Source organism: Daphnia magna, linkage group LG10 (assembly GCF_020631705.1).
Source record: "Daphnia magna isolate NIES linkage group LG10, ASM2063170v1.1, whole genome shotgun sequence".
In the NCBI taxonomy this organism is placed as follows: domain Eukaryota; kingdom Metazoa; phylum Arthropoda; class Branchiopoda; order Diplostraca; family Daphniidae; genus Daphnia; species Daphnia magna.
In genome coordinates this window covers 3,555,587-3,564,911 of record NC_059191.1, presented here as the reverse complement: position 1 = coordinate 3,564,911, position 9,325 = coordinate 3,555,587, and the positions used below count along the sequence as shown (strand labels likewise).

The following is a 9,325-nucleotide window of genomic DNA, read 5'->3' as shown; positions in this document are numbered from 1 at the left end:
AAGTAGGAGAAAACAGTTATAGTTTATGTAATTGCGCCAGGTTAATCAATAAGTGTTTACTGATGGTGCGTTCCCACTGGCATTCCACAAAGATCTTGTGTTCCATAATGTAGTTATGTTCTAAAACTTTGTTTTCAGTGTCGTCATGCACCTTGTATAAGTAAGTTATGAAAACTACAAAGTTTATTAGTTTAAGTGAAGCAAATAAACAGAATGATGTCAACAAAGTTAATACTTGTTTATCTTACCAGTACTCCAAAAATATAAATAAAACAAAAATTTTTGTCTTACCTGGTTGTTGTGGGAAAGTCTTCAGTTCTTCACTGCCTATGCTGTTTCTGACAATCCACCCCAGTTACTTTAACCACACCATTGGTTGTTTGTTAAATCCTCCCTTGTTGCTGAGTTTCTGGTATTGGGATGGGATTAGCTGTTGGAATTTTCAGTTTCTGTTGAGATTATAATCTTGGTTAGTCAGTATTGGTCAAACCGTGTTGTGGAAGTGTCGTGACAATGACGGGGGGGGGGGGTTGTCAACTCTTCATTTGGGAGTACAAATATAAAAATAAAAAATATTTTTTTATTTTTTTAAGTATATTTTGTTGTTTTTTTTCATATTTTTCTATTATTTTTAATTTTTTTTTTCATGTATTTTTTGCATTTTTTCATATTTTTTCGTTTAAGTTCCGATGTCCGCAGCTCTGAATATCTTGGGTAGCCATCGTCCCCACATTCAAGCAATCTCTTGCACTTTTTATTCACTTTAAACAAATTGTACTTTGTCAGTAAGGTGTATGGACTAGCCAATTTTTTGTAGGAGGTATTGGTTGTTATACTAAGAATTTTAAGGTGATAACTTCGGGAATATTTTAATAATCCATGCTTCGAGTAAAATGAAGTGCTGAGCAATGTGAAACTAAGCCTCCAAAAACGTATCTTTATTGCCTACTTTATCATGTTGATTTCTTTCCATTATTATTTCATTATTATGATTAGGCCCTTATTATTCACTTATTCCTGTCGTTCGCTTATTATTTACTTGTTACCAGTACTCACGTATTATCCCAATGTTTAAACCACGTAACAACAATAACATGCGTCAGAAAATTCACCGAGATGAATCTCTGCTGTCAGACTCACACGCGCGATGCAATCACGCCACTAAATAAACATCCATTGATTGGTCACACATGCGACGTACATCACGCCATTTGATAAACATCCGTTTGATTGGACGCACGCGTGACGCCAATCAAGCCATTAAAAAAATGTATTAATTGGCTGCACACGCCACAAAGCGACACGTCAACAGCATCACGCCATTTTGACAAGATACGAAATTAATTTTAACGAAAGATCAGACAATTGGCAGCCCGCTGAACAAACAGTTACCTTTTAGCTGAACTCTCAACAGTTCACTTATTTTTGTGCCTTTCCCGTAAAATTCTCTTACTCGTACAATTTTATCTTTTCAAGTTCTTCAAATCTTCCTCTTTTAGTGTATCGCTACCAGTACGATTCTCCTTCTCTCAATAAGTGTCTGCTCCTCACCTTTTTTTCTCCTCATCCTCCCGCTTACTACTACTACGTTATACGTTGTACGTACCCGTACTCGTACGTGCTGATTTAGAGCCAGGATCGATGCTCGAGACGGACGCGCTGCTGACTGATGAAAAGCCACCGTGGCCTGCCGCTGCTTTAAAACTTGAGCGACTGCTCACATTTTGGTGCTAGAATACCTCTGCGACAAAGGGCAAGCTCCCTCGTAGATTCCTAAACCGGAACAGGACTGAAGGCGATGGAAGACCGCCACCGACTGGAGTTGAGCGGATAGCTCGAAGAGTGTGTTGAAGCGACTTTCCATCCACTATAGACTTTGAAAAAGAGCCTTTGACCGTCTGGATCGAACGTTCAGCCAGGCCGTTTGATTACGGGTAAAACGGACTGGATGTATGATGAGATATGTTGAGGCCCCGAGTGAATGCCCAAAATTCTGCACTGCCAAATTGTGGACCGTTGTCGGACAAAAGGTATTCCGGAACGCCAAAATCAGTGAAGATTTTGTCTAGCTCGTCGATGGTGGTGGGACTGGTTGTTGAAGTCATGGTGACTACACAAAGCCACTTGCTGAAGTAATCCACCAACAAAAAATAATCCTTTCCTGCTAACTGAAAAAATCCATGGCCACGCGTTGAAACGGGTATTCCGGAACTAATGATGGATACAACTGCTGGGCCGGATTGTGATGGCGCCGTTCTTGACAGATGCTACATTCAGTAACTAGATTACGGATTTGTTTGGTGTACCTGGCCAATACACCACCGACTTGGCTCTTTCCAAGCATTTGGTCTCTCCAAAATGACCACCATGAATCAGTTTCAAGATGTCCTGCCGAAGGCTAAATGGGACCACCAATTGATGACTTCGAAGGAGTAAACCACCTGCCGTAGACAAATCCGCTCTCTCTGACCAGAACGGCTTGGCTGGAACAGGGCAATCTCTTTTATGATCGGGCCACCCCTTTTCAACGAGGCCGACCACCAACTGCAAGGTGGGATCTTCATTACTGGCTCTTGCATATTTTTCTTTAGCCGACTGCTCCAGAACTACATAACTCAGCAAAGCATGTACGTGTTCCTCAAGGCACTGGGACACGTCCGTAAAATACTCGCGCGGCTCCGGGGCTCTGCTCAGCGTGTCGGCAAGATACAGCTCCTTATCAGGTTTGTAAAGAAGGTGAAAACTGTATACTTGAAGCTGAAGGCGCATACGCTGAATTCTAGGGGTACACAGACCAATTGGCTTGTCAACGAGACCCGCCAGGGGTTTGTGATCCGTTTCGACAGTAACTTCGTTCCCGTAGACATAATGATGGAAATGTTGCAACCCAAACTGAACTGCTAGTAGTTCTTTTTCAATTTGGGCGTATCGACGCTGCATTTCGGTCAACGTGCGTGACGCAAACTCGACGGGTTGACCTTCCTGAAGTAAAACAGCTCCGATCCCATAAGGATACGCGTCTACTGAAACTGTCACGGCCGAAGCGGGGTCAAACAACTGTAAAACAAGCGTATAACCAACTAACTCCTTCACTGACTGAAAAACTCGAGCCCTTCCTTTGTCACAAACCCATTCCACATCGCTTTTCAGTAAGTCACGCAACGGCTTCACGATGGGTGACAAATTTTCACAGAACTTGGACAAATAGTTAATCATCCCAAGCAGCCGTTGAAGAAGGCCTTTATAGCTGCAACTTTGGCGGGATCTGGCTTTAACTGCCGATAGGAGATGACATTTCCGATCCAAGGCAGCTCAGCTCAGATTGTAGAAATCTGCACTTTTTTTGCGTTAAGCTTTAGATGGATTTTGAGGCACCTGTCAAAAACCACCTTCAGTCGTCGGTCATGTTCCTCTCTAGTAATACCCCACACAAAGAAGTCATCAAAGTAGATCTTGACGCCTTCGAGATCCCCGAAAAACTGTTCCATGGTCTGCTGATACGCTTCTGGCGCAGAGCAGATTCCAAACGGTAAATGCAAAAACCAATAACGGCCAAAAGGCGTCGCGAAAGTGGTCACGTAACTAGACGTTTCAGACAACGGAATTTGCAAGAAACCAGAAGTCGCGTCCAGCGTGGAAAAATACTTTGTGTTACCTATTCGAGCGAACAGCTCTTGTGCCGTTGGGACCAGGTAGTGTTGACGCTTGACTTCCTTGTTCAGATCGACAGGGTCAAGGCAGATGTGAACGTCTCCTCCAGTCCTTTGAACTGCCAGCATCGGATTCAACCACTCCGTTGGCTAGGTAACTTAGCAAATCAAGTTAAGTCTCTCCATGTCGTCCAGCTTTTGCTTAACCTTGTCTCTAATCTTGAAAGGTAACCGACGCGGAGGCCGAACCACAGGCACGTTATTATCTTTCAAATTGATGTCGTGTTTTACGGGTAACTTGCCGATGCCCTTAAAAACATGCTGATAGGCTTGAAACTCAAGTGGCAACTAGTTTCTTTCTCGTTGCTATCCTTCATCTCATCGACCTGTTACTTTGGAGAAGTCTGAACAAGACCTAGGTCACGATAGCTGGGCAGGCCCAAAATTGGCACCTTGTCGTCTTCAATTACAACCACTCGCATGATGTATCGCTTCTTCTGATAGCATGCCGTTACATTTTGTTGGCCAAGAACGTTTAAGGACTGGCCACTGTATGTTCGAACTTGAGGGCCCGGCTTGAGGTCAGACTTGGAGCGATTGACTTTGTTGAACAAGCTGTGAGAAAACACGTTGCATGAGGCACCGGTGTCTACTTTGAAGGCTCAAAGAATTTTAATGACCGTTTTCAACGTAAGTTGAGGATCAAACAATAATTTTTCACGTGTCTTAACGTCAGCAACACCAATCACAATCTGATCCCACAGAATTGAGTCACGTTGTGCGTCATACTCACACGTTGCGATGAGGGACTGAAGTTCTAGCAAAAACGACTCACACGACTCACCCTCCCGTTGATGACGAGTGAGAAACTTGTAGCGTTCAAAAGTTTGACTTTTCCTTGGCTGGAAATGATTGTCAAACTTGGCTAGAACTGGAGCAATCTTGCACGCGTCGTTAGCTACTGCTGACCACGTGAACGTTTCGTAGATTCGAAGACCCTCGAGGCGTAACTACGTGAGTAACACACCAACTTGCACATCCTCGCCTTTTTTGTTTTTCTTTGTGGCTTTAAGATACCACTCGAACTGCTTTTTCCACAGGGTCCATTTTGAAGGAAGATTGCCATAAAATGTGAAGGATGACGGCGGATGTAAATCACTTGCCATGCTGACTAGACGTGCAATCAATTGACTTTACTTCTGACACCATGTAGTGGACTTGACTGTCCAATTATGACTGAGGACTAGTCTCCTTGTATTTTGGTCTGCTTGTCACTAGTGGGGCTGGCTGATATACATCAATTTCAGGCACTTTTGAAGATCACTTGCAAGATATTGGAGAATTTTTTACCTTATAGAGCAGTAAAACATCCAGCGTTGTGCGTTTTCCACAAATACGAAAATCTCATTTGTGTCCAAGTTGGTCTGCTGCGGCGGCAGCGTCTTATGGAGAAACCATCTTCTTCACGTTAAAATTTAAGTTTTCATAACTATAATTTAGATTTCCCCCTTTTCTTCCTAGCAGTGGGTACCCTATTCATCTTTTCATTTCCCACTTTTTTTCTAGCCACAGTTCTATCTACTCTATTTTTTTATTTTTTTGTTTGTAAGTTGCTCGTCTCTTTTAGCAGAAGAATTTCGTTTGCTGGCAAAAATTCGTCTGCTACAAGGGGATGAACAACAAACCATTCACAAACAATAGCTAAATAAAAATATACTAGATAGAACTAGGGCTAGAAAACTAAATTGGGAAATGAACAAATGAATAGGGTACCCACTGCTGGGAAGAAAGGGGGGTAAAATCTTAATTATATTTACGAAAACTTATTTTTTAACATGAAGAAGTTGGTTTCTCCATAAGACCCTGCAGCCGCAGCAGACCAACTTCGACACAAATAAGATTTTCGCATTTGTGGAGAACGTGCAACGTAGGATGTTTTACTGCTCTATTGAAAAAAGAAAATTTAAAATTAAAACATAACAAATGCCCATTTATAAAACTTTGCGTAAATTATTTAGGCCATGTTATCTCAACGAACAGTATTCAATCTGATCCTGGGAAAATCGATAGGATAGTTAATTATAAAACGCCAACTTGTGTTGACAAAGTAACTTCATTTCTTGGACTTGCCGGATATTACAGAGGATTTATTAAGATTTTGGTTCAGTTGCTAAATTTTTTACTCGGTTAACTCATAAATATCTAGTAAAAAACCATTGTTTGGGGAGCGGAGGAACAGCACTCAAGTCCATTCTTCTTATGATAAATATGAATAATTTGTATTTATTATCCCATTAAAGGACGAGGGTATTGTATGGTCATTTTATTATTTTGTTTTATTTGTGATTAAACTTTTGGTTATAGGGAAGGATATTTTTACTTGATCAAATAAAAAACATAATGATATTCTAATAGAATAAAGAATAGAACATCATTTGGCACACAAAAAAATAAATTTTAGCTCTTTGTGGTATTTTCTTTCGTGGGCGGATAGCTTTCTTGTTAACGTGGCTAATATTACATAAAAAAAGAAACTAAACATGCAACTTGCACCTGACATAATAAGCTGTTTATCTACAAAGAAATTTTTTATATTTTAAAGTAGTTTTTGATATTACGCACAAACAATGAAATTTTCTTTCATTTTACGGGGAAATACGTGGATGGCGCTGAAATCGCCTGTTTTAAACCAAGTTTTCTTTAAAATTTTTTTGAGGAAATCGGGAATTGATTATTCTTGTAGAAGATTAAAAGATGTTTTTAACATGTACAAATAATGTTATTCTGATAATATTACAGATACTTTACCAGATAAACAAAAATTTTGATTTTTCCCGCTAATATTTCGCGCCAAATACGAATGGTGCTTTTTTTTACCAGAAGCCAAAGAGATAGTTGCAAAGGCGTCTCTGAATGACCAAGGTCATTCAGTTCGTGTTTCTTGCTAAGATAGGGAAGACCGGGGCTAGTCCGGACGAAATTCGCTGTTAGGCCATAACTTGTTAACGGTTACGAATTCCTTAAATATTTTTGCACCAACAGAATCATTGTAATTTGCGCTATAACTGATATTTTTCACATGGTTATATCTTATAAGACAGATGAGTTATATAATTTTGAAATTTTGTAAATTTTCTACTGGAAAATAGACGCGGGGTAAGACCGAACTTGTGCGGGTTACACCGGACAACCGTATTAAGGCTCCAAATAACCAGTTTAAAAAATTTTATAAATTATTAACTTGCTTATCTTATTGTAATCTTTAAGAAAATTTATAGTTTAAGTATGTTTACACAAAAAGTTTGATTCTACATGCAAAATCTATGTTGACGATAGGATAAACCCAAAGACTAGGCAGACAAAATATAAGAAACTAGGAAATTTAATGGCATAACACAATAAAGAACAATTATAGATCGGTCCTATTGACTATTTTTACAACTCTTCCCGTGCGAGTCCTCTTTGGTGATGGAAGTGCTGCTGGCCGAATGGGTCGATAACTAAGTCAAAGTCGTCGGCGGACTCGACCACTGGTTCGCTATTCTCTTTGTTACTTAGCGTTCTTCTAGTTTGCTTGCGACGAGGAGCAGAATCCTTAACGTTACTTCTTGGACGATCCTGCTCCAAAGAATTTTTCTCTGGTGTGCTAGTGAGGATGCGCGTTCTACCGGTTGTTCTTCTAGGAGCTGTTCCCACTCTATCCTAACTAACTCGTGGATAAGGCCTAATTTCTTCATGTGTGACGACCCTTTGTGATGCAAAAGTGCTCGGGTTTGTGACTGGTGTTGAAGCGACGGCACTGACAGCAGTTGTAGCACGGTCCGCGGCAACTGATGTTGAAGCGACGGAGTCAGCCGCAGTTGTAGCACGGTCCACGGTGACTGATGTTGAAGCGACGGAGTCAGCCGCAGTTGTAGCCAGGTCTGCGGCGACCGGTGTTGAAGCGACGGCGCTGGCGGAAACTTTAATAAGAATAGAAATAGAAATGAAATTTATAGCGAGCTAGATTTATAAGAAATGAAGAAGAAGATACATTGGGGCCGATCAGTTGTAAATGACGGCAACAAATCTTCATCCGAAAAGATATCAAGGTTGAATGGAAAGATACCGGAAAAACCACTGATGATGTTTGCTGTGCTGAATGAAAGTTCATACAGCTTCCGGCTGAGCTCCGCAATCTGATGAATCAAAATTCTACCGCCGGGATCCAGATCTTGCCAATCGTAAAATGCAGTCCTTTGCGCTCCTTTGAATGGCACATAAACCCTCACGTCAAGGGGCTGAAGTTTATGAGGGTAATGAGGGGGAAATGTCAACATCACAATGCCGTTGTCTCTGGCGAAGTTGTAGCACGGTCCGCGGCAACTGATGTTGAAGCGACGGAGTCAGCCGCAGTTGTAGCACGGTCCACGGTGACTGATGTTGAAGCGACGGAGTCAGCCGCAGTTGTAGCCAGGTCTGCGGCGACCGGTGTTGAAGCGACGGCGCTGGCGGAAACTTTAATAAGAATAGAAATAGAAATGAAATTTATAGCGAGCTAGATTTATAAGAAATGAAGAAGAAGATACATTGGGGCCGATCAGTTGTAAATGACGGCAACAAATCTTCATCCGAAAAGATATCAAGGTTGAATGGAAAGATACCGGAAAACCACTGATGATGTTTGCTGTGCTGAATGAAAGTTCATACAGCTTCCGGCTGAGCTCCGCAATCTGATGAATCAAAATTCTACCGCCGGGATCCAGATCTTGCCAATCGTAAAATGCAGTCCTTTGCGCTCCTTTGAATGGCACATAAACCCTCACGTCAAGGGGCTGAAGTTTATGAGGGTAATGAGGGGGAAATGTCAACATCACAATGCCGTTGTCTCTGGCGAAGTTGATAACTTTCAGATCTAGATAGCTTGAATGATTATCCAGTAATAAGAGATGAGGCGGCTGTTTGTTGCAACCCGTACAAGCGACAAAATTTTTAAGGCTTTCAAGAAATGTACCTGCAGTAATCAAACCCGAAGGAAGGGCAAGGCCTTTGCATCCAGCAGGGCCGGATCGTGTCATAGACGGCAAAAATTTCTTCCGCTGGAAAATAAAGACTGGAGGAATGTGCGTGCCCCCAGCAGATATGAAGGCAAGCATAGTAGTATTAACGCCGCGTTTGTGAGAGACAGTTTGTTGCAATTGCTTTAGGCCTTTTGTAGCGACGACTTTTGGGGGAGCCAACACTGTTGGAATGCCTGTCTCGTCGGTGTTCCAGATACGGAAAATTGGACAATTGTAAAGAACCATCACTTCCTTCAGATTTTCAAAGAGTTTTGCTACGACTGTTTTGTTGAATTTGCTTGCGCGGCCTTGGTTTGTTTGTTCTGGAGCGCGGATTGATAGTGTCTGATTTCTTTTAATAAAAGAAGAGAACCAATCGTGAGAGGCAGCTTCAGTTTTTTTCCAATTTGGTGGTACTTGCACACTTTTAGCGACCACAAAAGTAACGGAAAGCTTACGCGTTTCCAGAGGCGTCAGGCCATGGCTCATAAGTGAACATTTTTTCAAATATTCTGCGAGTTCCATTTCTAATGCTGAACAAAAAATTTGATGCACGGGACAACAGCGTTTCAACTGATTGGGTACAACGTTCCCAATTGCACGGACTTTAGTAACGAATTCAGAAATAGTCACTCT

At 41.5% G+C, this 9,325-nt stretch overlaps 1 long non-coding RNA gene across 1 annotated transcript; it reads left to right on the top strand.

Moving 5' to 3' along the window:
* Positions 1-1,713: 1,713 nt before the first annotated feature.
* LOC116931982 lies at positions 1,714-5,060 on the top strand. The gene is made up of 4 exons (XR_004399252.2): positions 1,714-3,804; positions 3,878-4,340; positions 4,415-4,664; positions 4,751-5,060. It is a non-coding gene; the product is annotated as an uncharacterized LOC116931982 (long non-coding RNA).
* The last annotated feature ends 4,265 nt before the right edge of the window (positions 5,061-9,325 follow it).